This window comes from Spinacia oleracea, chromosome 4, assembly GCF_020520425.1.
Source record: "Spinacia oleracea cultivar Varoflay chromosome 4, BTI_SOV_V1, whole genome shotgun sequence".
NCBI classification, from domain to species: Eukaryota; Viridiplantae; Streptophyta; class Magnoliopsida; order Caryophyllales; family Amaranthaceae; genus Spinacia; species Spinacia oleracea.
The window spans coordinates 32,137,018-32,151,303 of NC_079490.1; the positions used below are offsets into that span (position 1 = coordinate 32,137,018).

A 14,286-nucleotide genomic window follows, 5' to 3' on the forward strand; every position below is an offset into this window, starting at 1 on the left:
TCACAAACCAAATCACATATGAATTAAACACAATTTAACACAGTTGAAAATGTTATCACAATGATACTTATTCAAATTGGCAAATCCATCAAAAATATTTGCTTTAAAATCATAATAGCTTATCCAAAGCTTTTCACAAACTTTGTATACGTAACTCTTGATAACATGATACCTCATCACCTATATATAATTCAGTTCGCTTGAAAGCACTCGCATAAAGTTAAAATCCACGGTATAGCCGAAATTCTTAAGCTTGTCAGGAATTAAACTCATAAATTCCAGAGTAATAACCTCAATATTAATCCATTGATATATTATCGGTCCCAAAACGCACGTATTTAGTTTATAGCACAAATATCACCCTTTTAAATTACTGAAGCCTTTAGTCATTATAGTACTAGTCTTATATGCACGCGATGCGTGTGAGATTATATAAAAACTAAAAATTATAACGAATTTCTATAACCCAAAAGTAAAATAGAGACATTTCTCACGCGATCTTCCAACTAAAACAACCTCTAACCATCTCAAAAACAACCATCTCAAAAACAGTTGTATCAGGACGTTGATGTGGCTCTCTAGTTGTGCAGTCCTTGCAAATTCTTTCAAAAGTGATAATAATAAACAATTAAAATTATATTATCAAAAATTATGATAATAAACCCAACAATACAAATTTTCTCGGTGGAGAAAAGGAGGAAATATGAACCCTTATAAAAAATATCTTTAAAGAAAAAAGGGATATTTAGCTTCATCCTTAGACAAATCTTCAAAAACAAATACAAAACACTAATCAAATTCACCAGCGTACAAAGCTCTGAATATGTAGTCAAATAGGTTGCGAAATCAAAATAAGAGTTAAATTGAGACTTGTAGGCAGAACTTATTCGGAATTCAAATCATATTTCTAAAACGTAATCAAAAGCAAAACCTCGTTATAAATACGCTTTCAATTGGTAATGAAAATTGCAAAAACGAAAAAACATAATACTCCAGCAATTAAAATCCCTAGTTTGTAAAATCGGAGTCGCGAAAACATAACCAAATCCGGGAAAAAAAAAAGAAGTAAGAAAAGGAAGCATCCTCATCAACTTTATCAGCAAGAATTCCTTCAAGAACACACCTCAAGCTGGGCTCTGAGAGCTCTCTCGATCAAACTCCTATATCTGGATCATGAAATAGAAAACAACACTAGCATTAATACAATACCAAAACTAATAGTGTGCCTCATCCAAAAATCCAGCCAACATATTACACTTTCTATAGTAAACATAGCAACGTAGAATTTCTCTTCCATCTTTATATCTTTCCCGTCTACTATTTTTATGGTAAATCACAGAATTTAACCATCTCAAACTTTTTGCAGATGAGTGGTCAAACAATTGTTTGTTTCATTTTAAAGCACATATCTGAGAGCTATCTAGATACACGGTAGACATAGACGCTCAAAACTTACTTTTCAGTTAAGAGAAATAAAAGCAGGTTGCTAAATGATGCAGCCTTATAGAATCCTTCTACATGCTGCAACAAAAGCCATGCCCGTTGTCCCAATGTCCTCTAGAAAGAAAGAATGATTCAAAAGAAAGAAAAATAATCATTTATCCGTAAATCATACAACTAACAAATTGATATGTGGCAGAAAAGAACGAATACCAGAGTCTCCCCATCTACGAAAAGCAGAACACGACTGCAACCGCGTCCAAATATACTGACCCCCTACTATAGCAATGCAGTACCACATCTTTTGAGCAGCAGTCAGTCCAGGACCTTCTAATCCCGTTCTCACTGCAGATAGCACATGTATTAGAGAGAACAAAGAAAAGACCTTGGTAACCTTAGGAGAATGATAGCTATGACTTAGTTGAGCAACAAATAATCAAGTTTGACGATATGCTAATTGCCAGAATGATCAAACAAATACAACTGATAAAGTGAGAATATTGCAAGAACAATTATGTCACTGAGATATGATCATCATTCCAACTCCCTCCAATTTAAATTCCACCCAATAAAGTTTAATTTAATTAACCAGAAAAAAGAGAGGGAAATTGAAGATGAACCCTAATCTATACTGATCGAGTATAAAAAAATTTAATACAAAAACTATAAACATATTTATTTATCTAAACCTAATACCAAGTACGGAGTATTATTCTTTATAAGAGTAAGAATTGAAGATAGAACATAGGATACCCTCCTCGAAATAGGTAAAATCAATATCCAGACATTATATCAACCCAAGTAAACCATTTATCAACATTGGGTCAAGAAACAAGTCCTTAATCACACATATAAGCCAAAACATTAAAACAAAACAACAAAGAAAATCAATAAAACCCACAAACATCATAAGTTCCCCAGTTAACATCGCTTTTTGAATGGGTATGCACAAATTCATCAAAGGGTCGTAGAAATTAATCAAAATGCAATAAATTAATGAATTAGCTATGTACATGAATCTTAGATGCAATATACAAATAGTAGCCAATCAACAGGTCAATTGAATATTATAGTTGTATATTAATTCTAGAATACTCTATTGAATATGCTTTTTACTGGCTGTTTACTCGAATATATGAATTGATAAAAAAATAAATAGTACGCATTTGGGCTGTTAGTATGTTGGCTTAATCAAATACTCTATTGAACTAATTCGCATATACAATATGAATTGATAAAAAAAATAAATAGTATGAATTGATATAATCTATTGTATAATAACAAATTTGCTTTTTACAGTGTGAATTGATATACTAACAGGTCTTTGAGTTGTCTTATATTCAAGGTTGTGTAGATGCAATATACGAATAGTAGCCAAGATGATAAAAACAATGAAGATGATTCAGAAGGAAAGCAGACCTGATGGTTTCAAGAGGTGCCAAAACCGCCTTCGATATAGCCTCAGCCAAAGCACCACTAAGAAACTCCCCTACTTCTCTGGTTCCAATAAAATCCTGAGCCACATTAGAGCAGCATTTCAGTAGAGTACACACATCAATTCAACCAATTACACAATGAACTCGCTATCTAATGCTAATCAATCGAAACAAAACCGCCATCAATTTAACCGCAAAAGAAATAACAAATTCACACAAATTAATCGAAAATGCAACTCTCCATAGTTAACCAGATAGAAGCTAAAATCTTAGTCTGGAAGTCCAATAAAATATATTTATATATAACACACATTTGACAGCTAACCACACCAAACCACTTGAACATACAAATTATACCTGAAATTTAACCGCAAAAGAAACAACAAATTCACACAAATTAATCGAAAACGCAACTCTCCATAGAAAATCACATAGAAGCTAAAACCTTACTCTAGAAGTCCAATAAAATATATTTATATATAACACACATTTGAAAGCTAACCAAACCAAACCACTTGAACATACGAATTATACCTGAAACGCCAACATCAGGAACTTGGAATTTAAGGTCCACAATCTGGGCTTTTTCAAGCTCCGCCTGTTTAGGATGCAAAACAGCTCCATAGACATCCCCAAACACCAACTGATTGTTATTCTGCAAATTCAATTCAACACCCATTTTTTAAATAAATAGAGATTGAATTTCCCTCTTGATAATTAAATTCAATCCAAAATGAAATTAAAAATTCACCAAAACCAATCAAGTATTTCGTTATCATTCTCGATCTGTTTTACAAGTAAAAATTGCAATCAAGGAATTAGAATCTCAAGGCCTTAAACTCGGAGATGTGTTTGCAATTAATCACAGGAGGATCGACCTATAAATACTCAAACTCTTAATACTATTATTCACCTTTGTTGGTGCATGAATTACAAATTAATTCACCATAAAATTGAAATGAATAATAAAATCATTTCAAAACTTTCCAGAACTTCAACAATAATATGAGCAATTAAGCAAATTTGCAGAAATTAAGCAAATAATTAAGAGAGAAATTAAAGACGAAATTAAGCTTCAACATATCGAAAACATAAATTTTCAGAAAAATTAAGCAAATAATTAAGAGAGAAATTTAGGTTAAAAACCTGGTGTGAGGAGGAAGAACATATATGAAATTGATCGAGATCGCAAGCTTTGTTGATCTTTAGCTTCATCTAGTTAAAATTAAATCGACGATTTTGAAATTTGGTTGGGAATGCCGCTACCACCTTCTCCGCCACCACCGGCGAGAACCATAAATGCCGACGGATTGCCGGAGGAGTTTTCGCCGCCAACAACAGTATCATCGGGTTAGAGGGAACCCAGAAAGCTCCGTGAGAGGAACGTCGTATCTCTCTCCTCTATCGAATTCTTTTCTTTGGTGATTTTGGAGAGAGATATTCGAAGGTTTTGGGTTTAGGATCGAAAGAGGAGAGAGAAATAAATGAGAGAGTGATAGGGTCGAGGGAAGGAGATCGGAGATCGAAGGAGAACGAAGGAGATCGAAAGCGGCGGAAGAATGAACTGATGTACGCGAAGTGGTTTGACAGTAAAAGGTAGAGGGGTATTTTCGTCTTTTTCGTGGTGGACACGAAAAGTGTGTTTACTGTAATACCCCTCCCCTCTTGGCTTATATAATAGAGATAATAAACTCAAACTCTTATTATACTAGGAAACCTTCATAACTCCAAGTATAATAACCCAAAATCTCCCTTATAAGTAACTCCAGATGCATATAAGTTATACCCAACTTAGCTTAATAGCTCAATTAAGACTACTCAACTTGATTTTCTCTTGATGGTACGTGGTTACATGCCCAACACTGTAATTTTGATCTTAAAAATAATTCTCATGAAGAATATAGTATAAATGTGTAAATACACAATCTAATCGTATCAATTAAAATATATATCACTACTACAAAAATGGGCAAAGAGACCCTTAAGAAAAGATCAATTGGTTGAGATAACGGGTCTCTTTAATATAAGAAACCCAATATTAAAGATAACGGGTCTCTAATTACAGAAATTACCCACAATTATCTGCGAAAAATAAGATGGAAAAAACGAGAGACCCCTTATTTTAAATAACGGGTCTCTAATTTATCAAAGGGCCCACATTTTCGTACAGAAAATCAAAAGGGAAAATGTGAGACCCGTTAGTTTAGATAACGGGTCTCCTGTGTACCCTGGGCCCACAAAGCCAATTTACGAGAAAAGCAGGAGAGCCCTTATTTGATACCGGGTCTCTTTCGTTTCCTTCTTTCACATCTTCCAACAAACTTGTTCCATTAGAAAAAAAGTGAAACCCAGAGCTTTTCCTTCCATCTCTTCCTCTGCACTTCCCCTCTAGATCTGGAAACCCGATTGAGAAAATAATCTGCGATAATGGCGCCTCATTACTTGAAAGAACCTGGAAGCGAGCATCCAGAGTTCAGCAAGCTACACTCTCGCAGATCCAAAATGGAAGAACCTTTTCCAGGTCTGTAATTTTTTAGTTTCAATATCCGATTTTGTGATGTTTTGTTGATTTCATTTGAATTAAGTTCATGTTGATTTAATTGCAATTGTGTTGCCTTTTTTTCTTATTTGTTCTGGATTTCACGGAATTTAAGGTTTTTTACTTGCACGGTTATGTTTTGTGAGATTAGGGTTTTTAGGGATCGTTCTTCGGGAGGATTTGAGGGGAATTAGGATTTCAGATTGGTTAAAAGTTTCGTGGGTGTAAAGGCAATCTAGGTAATAAATCGGAAAATGAAGAATTGCGGCTAAGTTTGTGTGTTCTGCGAAATTAGTAATTGTTATTTTCATGTGGGATTTTCGATTTGCGATTTTAATTTGTAATTGTTGTTACAAAGTTAGGTTTTTTTCTGAATTTTTCAAATTCAATTTCAACTACAAAGTTAGGTTTTTTCTTTTCTGAGGTTCTGCAAATTTCTAATTGACTGTGTGAAATTGTGGCTTTAGTCGAATTTGAATAATATGAATTAAGCCAAAGATGTTTGGTTATATGCCTCATTATATGTCCTTAAACTGAGTGTAGTAGCTTAGAGTTCCACAATTTTAGCATAGTTAAAAATTTAGCTCTCGACAAATTATATAATTAAGAACTTATTCTATCCTTCCTTTAAGACAATGGATTTGGTTAGCTATGTCTGATTTCCAACAATTTATTTTGGGTTTTAAACATGGCTTCAGAGAAAGATAATGAGATAGGTGGTGCACGAATGAGATTGAGGCCTTACGAGCAACTCAAGTGCTGAAGGAAAAGGCTTTAGACGAGGTATATATTCTGAGATACTTTGTCATATTTTTTATTTAACTTCATTTGTTACTTTTCCATAATCTTCAGCTAAGTCTATATGCATTGTGTATTACTTTCTGTATTCTCCCCCCTTGTACAACTCAAAATGAACTACGAAAAGTCTATATGCATTGTGTATTACTTTCATTTTCCTTAGCTTTTGATATCAATTTTTGCATTACTTGTTTATATTCCGATTTTCTGAAATAATACAGAGAGTATAGACTATAGAGTATGTTTTAAACCGGAGTTCTTTCATTTTCCTTAACTTCTGATATCAATTTTTGCATTAATTGTTTATATTCATATTTCTGAATTGATACAGAATATAGAGATGTGTACCTGTGATCTTTGCAATATTAGTATGCCACAACTTTCTTCTTCTTAGAACTGGTTATGATCCTACTGCATTCTTCTTCCTAGTACTGCATTATCTTCACATGTTCTAAAACTACCAATCGTCTTGTCGTATGATTTTCATATTGGTGATTATGGATAATATGTACGCGTGTAACTGAATTCCTTACAATAATCAGTTTATATGCAATTCCACACTTTAGCTGCACTCTGTAAAAGAAAAATCGGGAGTAGAATTTCTCCCTTTGTTTTAAAAAATATATCACCACATGCAATTCTTTACTAAGCTCATTTGTTCATCCAAAGGACTCTCGATTACTCAAAACTTCCCAGTTGTCAAGTAATGATCCCGGGATTTCTAATTTTGTACACTATATTGAAAGGTTCCCTGGTAAGTGGGTCAGTTTTATCTATAAATTTTCCTTAGTTGGTTCAAGGGCTGGTAAATTGGCACTTACGGCAGCATTTCTACAACTTTTGTAATGGCGGTCCTCTCACATGTGTAGCTTTATTGATTAAAGGTGTGCGGCATAGCACCTTGCTGTCCTGCCGTTAAGGAATTCACTGTTGTAGATGATAAGCAAATGTTCTTAAATTCTTCTAGCATGCTTCTTTTGTCTGTTAATTTGTCCTTATAGTTCTTTCTCCATTGTGTCTTTCAGATAAAATGGTCTATGACAGGAGAGAAACAAACCAAGAGGCTATGATTTAATATAATTTTGCATACAAGGGACATGAAAGGTTTGTTACTAGCTGGTTATTATGTGGAATAAAGTTCCTTTAACTTTTCTTATGTGACTTATATGACTTATGTGACATATCTTTTGTAACTTTTGATGCGTTTAAACAAGTTGATGGAAGTAAATTTGAGGGAACTAAGGAGGGTTCTGATGGATGGTGGAGCGTGGAAGAACTTTTCATAACTAGCGGCCTCAAAGAACAGGTGGTGGACTAGGAATAAATAGAGTTGGAGGATTAATTAATCTGCAAGATCTTTGGGTATTGTTCATGTGTTGCCCTAATTCCTGAGTTTTAGCTGATTTTCTTTTAATAGTTGCTGCATAATTTTGAATCCAAAACTTTTCTGTTTCTAATAAATTCACCGTCCATGTTCATAAAGGTTTGTCTTTTATTACAGAATTGCAAACAAGTACATCTTAAATCTTACATTGTTGTTGTAATTCTACTCCTTATCTGTCATTCTTACTTGGATACAGTAACTGAAGTATAGAACTTTTAATAGTGCAAGCTACTCGGGGTATTGAAAGCTTGTGAAAAGAGAGTGCTTGGTATTATAACTGTCAGATTTCTGCAATATTATCTCCCGAGTCTTGAATCCTGATACGATATTGTGGGAGTAGAAAGATTATGTTATTTGTTGTATACCATTCTATGTGAATTAGTGTCTGGTGAATGAACAAGATATCCATGTTGCTCGTTCAATATGACTTCCTGTGAAATAAATTTGTTCTTTGGAAAGTTAACTTTTATCCACTGATCCTCGATAATTTGTAACAAGCATCAATTGTTTTGACCACCAACAGTCCAATTATGAACCTCAAAACCAGGCTCTGAAAACAGAAAAATTGACATCCAGTTTGTTCTATGAGTTGCGAATGGGGTATGAAGTGATGTTATGTGGGTTTGCTGCTGCATGCAATAGGCCTCTGGTGGTGTTTTTTTTGTTGTGGATCAGTGGGATTGCAGTCCTGTTAGAATTTCAGATGGTTTTTTTTTTTTTTTTTTTTGACAGTAGATTCAAACATATAACCAACAAAAACTAACTACACATTGACCCTAGCACTAATAGCTAGATTATGAGCTCTATGTACCCTATCTCTAGAACACTTAGTAACTAAAACTTGCAGTTTGGGGCTTCTCGTAGGGCTGATATTATTTCTATGTATCCATAGTGCCCATAGAACCACCACAAACTCTATTCCCCTGCTGTTGTTGTTCCCATCCACCACAAACTCTATTCACCACAAATGTATAATAACCAATCTTTAATCCATTGTTGACCGCTGATGTTCGGGGCACTTCTTGCTTTTATTCCCAGATTACTTGCTTGCCGAATTTCAGTTGGTTGGTGTTGTTGGATGTACTGGTAACAAACTGTCAGATTTTTTCTGTAACATCCCTGTTTGCTTCGTTGCATTGTTGGGTTTAGGCGTATTGTTGATGATATATTGTGGTGTCCATGGGTTCTAAATACTAAGTCACTACTCCTGGTGGTGATTACTAAATGATGTCTTCTAGAGTGTTGGTTTTGTATTATCTCCTGCTGTTTTTTTTTTTGGAGTTTTCTTGGTGCTTTAATACTCAGTAATTCAGAAGGAGTGTAGTCTAGGAATGAGATATTAGTTGATTGAGCGACTCCTTGATTAGCTAGCCAATCCGCCGCGCGGTTTCCTTCCCTGTAAACATGAGTGATTTTGATAGTCCAGTGTGTATCATTGATCAAAGCAAAGCACCTGTTAATCAGATGCGTGAACTCCCCTCTGTCATCCATATTTGATTGCAGCGTTTGAACGCAGGACAAGTTATCAACTTGGACTAGTAGCTTAGTGATACCCAACCTGCTTGCTAATTCCAAACCTCAGATTAGAGCCATCCACTCTGCCTTAATAGCATTACAGTGGCCAAGGTTCACACTTAGTGCAGAAACAAAGTCCCCCCCTGCAATTTATGGTTCTTGCATTGCTGTAAATGATGTGTCTCAGCTCTTTAATCATGTATTTTACTTGTATTTTTAGGAGATAATGGTTTACATAATTGTAAACTATGCTTCAACCTTAAGCATAGTCTGCATCATGGTTTCCATTGTATCTTTAGGATATTTTCATCTGGTAAGATACATATTGTCATGGTTTACATAATTCAACCTTAAGCATGACAATAGTCTGCATACAGTGTCTTCAAACCAATTAATTGCCCTTAATATATTGTTGGTTGCCCTTATTTTGTTCATACAGTGTCTTCAAACTTATTGCGCTGTAATGCCGATTTTTTTAAATTATGCTTTGTTTAACTACTAATTAATAATTATGCTACTTATTACAGTTTTCTGAAGAAACTTATTCATCGGAAAATGTGGATGAGGTTAGAGACATGTGGGTCGAGTATTTGCTCAAGCAAAAAGCGGATCAAGAAAACAAAATTGATGGTATGGAAATAACTCCATGAGTTTCGGTTCCAATTGTTGGTAAATTGGTGTGAATGATTATATTTTGGAATTGATTTTTGTTTTACGTTTTTGGAAATTCGATGTAAAGTTTGACGCTTATGCAAATCACAGTTTATGTAAAGCTTGCGTTTTGAGGATCACTTGTTGGAAATATTTTTTTTGGGATGGATTATGGAGTTGTTCTCGAATTATTACAAATTATTTATTATAGCAGGTGTGGTTTTGTGCTTTGATGCCGACTGACCGGTATTTATAGAGGTGAAAACGCAAGTGTAATGTGTATATTAATGCGGTGCCTGTTGGCCGGTATTTTAGAGGTGTAAACGAAAGTTGAATAGGTATATTAATTAGTTCTGAATATATCGCTGATCGACCAGCGGTATTATTCTGCTATTATCGTTTTTTTTTAAAAAAAAAAGGGTTGCAAATAGACCCGTCAGGTGTAATAAAGGCTCTCTAGTTATAATAATAAAAAATTCAAAGAGACCCCATATCTAAGATATTAGGTCTTAGTTTGAAAAAAAAAATAATAAAAATAACAAAGAGACCCCTTATCTATATATGAGGTCTTAACTGCTTTAATAAACAAAAATAAAAATATTCAAAGAGACCTCCTATCCTACTTATGGGGTCTGAACAATTTAAAAAACAGATCTCCCATCTCTAATAAGGGGTCTCTTTCCCTTTTGAATTATTTTCACCCGCTTTTACAAAAGAGACCCTCTTTCTTACGTGGGGGGTCTCTAGATTTTAACAAACAGACCCCCCTCTCGATGAGGGGGTCTCTTTATCAAAGAGACCTGTGAGATAGAGACCCCTTGAAAGGAGATCTCTTAAGCCATTTTGGAAGGGTCTCTTTGCCATTTTTTGTAGTAGTGTATCATTTATATTATTTCATCTTAGTCAAAGAATAATCTTGGTCTTTAAATTCAAACATACTCTTTACAGAAACCGTATAAAGATCTCAAATGAAATTTAATAAACGTTGATCTTCACAACTCGAGAAAGGATAACTTGGTAATATAGGCCATAAATCTTAATTCGGAAAATCAAAATACATTATATATTGAGTAGCTCAAAACTGGATTTTTAGAAGATGAATTAGTTTTTTTTTATGGTTACCCGATTCATAAAACTTATTTCAAAAAGCCCTTTACGTTGTAAGCAATCCTTATCGTCATATCCGAGTTAAAATTATACGATAACTAGTATGCTGGTAAAACTACCATTTAGTGATAGCGTTAACTATAACATAAAGAAAGTAATTATCTCATAAAGATAATTTATAAATCTTATTATAAAGTTACATCGCTCAAATAATAGTTCAAGAAAAACAAAAGAATACAGAGGAATATATCTATCGCTTATGATTCAAACGATAGTCCCTGCTAAACCTTATTAATCCCAACATAGGTTAATATTTATGAGTCACACTCATAGTTCTCTAATCATGCATGTACTCCGTACCTTATTTCAAAATTTGTCATGCCTATAGCTTGATTACCCAAACAGATATTCAACTGTATTTTTCGAAATGCACTAAATATAATGAAGCTAACATAAGCCGACTTAGAGTATGAAATTCCGATTTCATTACAACCCATATCATTCTTAACAAATATATGTATCTTTATAAATCTCACATGGGTCACATCCCCCAAATATGTAACCAAACCTTAATAAATCTCGCTACCAAATCTTCACAAGTCTCACAATCGAATTGGCACAAGTCTCATGTTCAAATCTATCAAAATGTCTCTCAATCAGAATTTCAAGTCTCAAAAATCGAGCTTTCACAATCCTCATGTTTAAATCAATTGAGATATATAAATTAAAAGTACAAATATTAAAATCATTGAAATTCTAAAAATGTTCATATTCACATCTTATTTGGGCTTTCCAAATCACAATAGTGTAACTAAAACTTAAATCGAAATTCATATTGTTAAACATAAATCACATTCTTAAAATAAAGATAACACAAGCCACTAGTACATAATTGAGCTTATGTAACACGCATTGGTAACACTTTTTGAAATAAAAAATTACTAGATTTTTAAGTAACACTTAGGTAACATTTTTTTAAAAATGTAACACTCAAGGTAACACTTTTAACATAGGTAACATTTTATGGTAACACTTTTAAAATATGTAACAGTTTATGGTAACACTTTTAAAATAGGTAACACTTTATGGTAACACTTTTAAAATAGGTAACATTTTATGGTAACACTAAAAATTGTTACCTTATTTCTTTAGAAGGAATTTAAATATTTGCAATAAAAATAAGGGCTAATCCCAAAACTTCCATATTGATAAAAAATTAATACTTGCCGACAAAAGGAAATAGAGCTTGGGTTTCGCTTTTCTGAAATTTCAGAAACCGCCAGACCAAAAAGGAGAAAAAAAATATCGATTTTAGGTTTAATTTTCTGATCGGTAAAACTTTTAAAATAAGCTTTCATTATATAACCTAGTGTTAAATTATACAAATTAAAGTATTCACTTAAGTTGCACTTTGAAATCATTAAACACCTTAAAGTTTCAAATTCGATCAAACTCATGTATTTTTACATGATATATTTATTTAATTTATATCTACAAATATTTTATCTTTATCTAGTTAATTTAATATTTTCAATAAAAAAATATAGTTTGATGATAAATTACAGTTTTGAATATCAGCATATTTTTCTGTTTGCGTTAACTAATAAACACTAACTTTTTAAAGAAATTATTTTACTTTATTTATATAAGGTTTCTAATACTTTTGAGAATTTTACTTTGCTAAATAAAAGGGATGTCTTTAAAATCAAAACAAATACCCATCTTATGGCCGAGAATGCGGAAACCCCAAAACACTCTACCAAAACCCCAAATCATATTTCACACACTCAGCCCCCCCTACGGTCTCTCTTCGATCCTACAGTCTCTAGCTACCATGAGTGGCACCGCAAAGCCACCAGGCCCACCACTTTACCTCCATCATCAACGTCTTCTCTATCTCGCGACCATAAGAATCGACAATCCGATTGCTCGTCTCAGCCTTCCCCTTTTACTTCTTTTCCATAGTGGCTATGGATTCAATAATCTATCCCAATTTGCACCTTATTTTTCAAGGTAAATCATTCGCACTTTCTTGTTCTTTCTATTTGAATAATTGTTATTTCCGATTTACTGGTTCAGAAAATTTAGTGATTTGTTGAGTAAAATTTAAAAATGTCTGTTGTTAGGGTTTCTATTTATAAGATTGAGTAATCAAATACCATTGCTGACGATGCTTTGTAATTTTGCAAATCCATATAAGAATTATGGCCTTTTCCTGACACTTTTGTAAATTTTTACTGCATATGCGGTGCTTTCTAATTAGTGTAACCTTAATCTGTTTTTTTTTTCTTTCATATGACTGATTCTCCTTATAATCTGGTTCTTTAATCTCTAGTCTCTATTTATTTAACATTGACATGTTTCTATAAAATTCCTTCTCCTATATGATAGATTTGTTCAAGTACCTAAATAAATTATGATTAGGATAAACTCGATTTGATGCTAGTTGTAACTGTTTCTGCTTTGCTTTTGAACCCAGTATCTCTATTGCTTGTGGTTTCAAAGATCAACAAACATCTGATTTTATAAGAGAATAGATCCAAGATAAATATCCCCTTGTCCCACTACTTCACTACTCCAATTTCTCCTTATCCCATTACTTAAGCTTAATTATACAGTAAGCTCCATCTTCATTCTTCAATATGGAGTATAGCAACAACTGCTTCACCGGCCCTATAATTGCTTTGCTGATGTTGTCGTTATTATCAAATCTTGCAACTTCGCATCAATGTCGCTAATTCTCTAATACTCTTCAGAAAATCAGGGCTTTGATTTCTCTATTTCCTATACCTAAATAGGTAAGTTCCATTTTTTCATAATTCTTATTTCACTAACTTCAAGCTTTTGGAGGTCTGATTTCTACACAACAATAATTAGCTAATTGTTGCCTGAACTTGTGCAACTATATTCTATTTGGGCAGGATACGTGGGTCTCATACAAACTGACAAAAACTTTGCAGACTAAATAAAAGTAAGCCACGCAAATTATTATTACTTGGGGACCCTTTATTAGGAACCACTGAAGGTTACCATGTGATGCTTCGATACAATTTGACTATAGGGGTTAATGGAAAACTGATTTCCGAACATCAAATATTTTGGCACATTGTGTGTGACAATATAACTTTTTATGCTATACTCATAAAGAGGTGAATCAAAATCATTTTCCGGTCAAGGAATGCAATATTTGAGAATTACCTCCTTCGTAATTAATTTTAGATGGGTCGTTTGAGGGTTCGACACAGTTCATTGCTTAGGACAATACCCGTTGCCGATCACTTGGCACGGTATGACGTAAGGTGCTGCAGAGTGTAGATTCTTGGCTGCTTGGAAAGGTACTAAAGTGGGTTGGTGGGATTGTTGAGTGGGCTAAGGGGTCTGCTACATCTTTAAATTTGTGGCAATCCCTTCTTTTC

The 14,286-nt window shown here is 33.6% G+C and overlaps 1 long non-coding RNA gene across 1 annotated transcript; it reads right to left on the minus strand.

The window, feature by feature from the left end:
* Positions 1-863: 863 nt before the first annotated feature.
* On the minus strand, positions 864-4,443 carry LOC110801095 (uncharacterized). The gene is made up of 6 exons (XR_002536831.2): positions 4,023-4,443; positions 3,411-3,531; positions 2,860-2,954; positions 1,654-1,785; positions 1,457-1,557; positions 864-1,166 (listed from the first exon to the last, which is right to left on the minus strand). It is a non-coding gene; the product is annotated as an uncharacterized lncRNA (long non-coding RNA).
* Between the last annotated feature and the right edge of the window lie 9,843 nt (positions 4,444-14,286).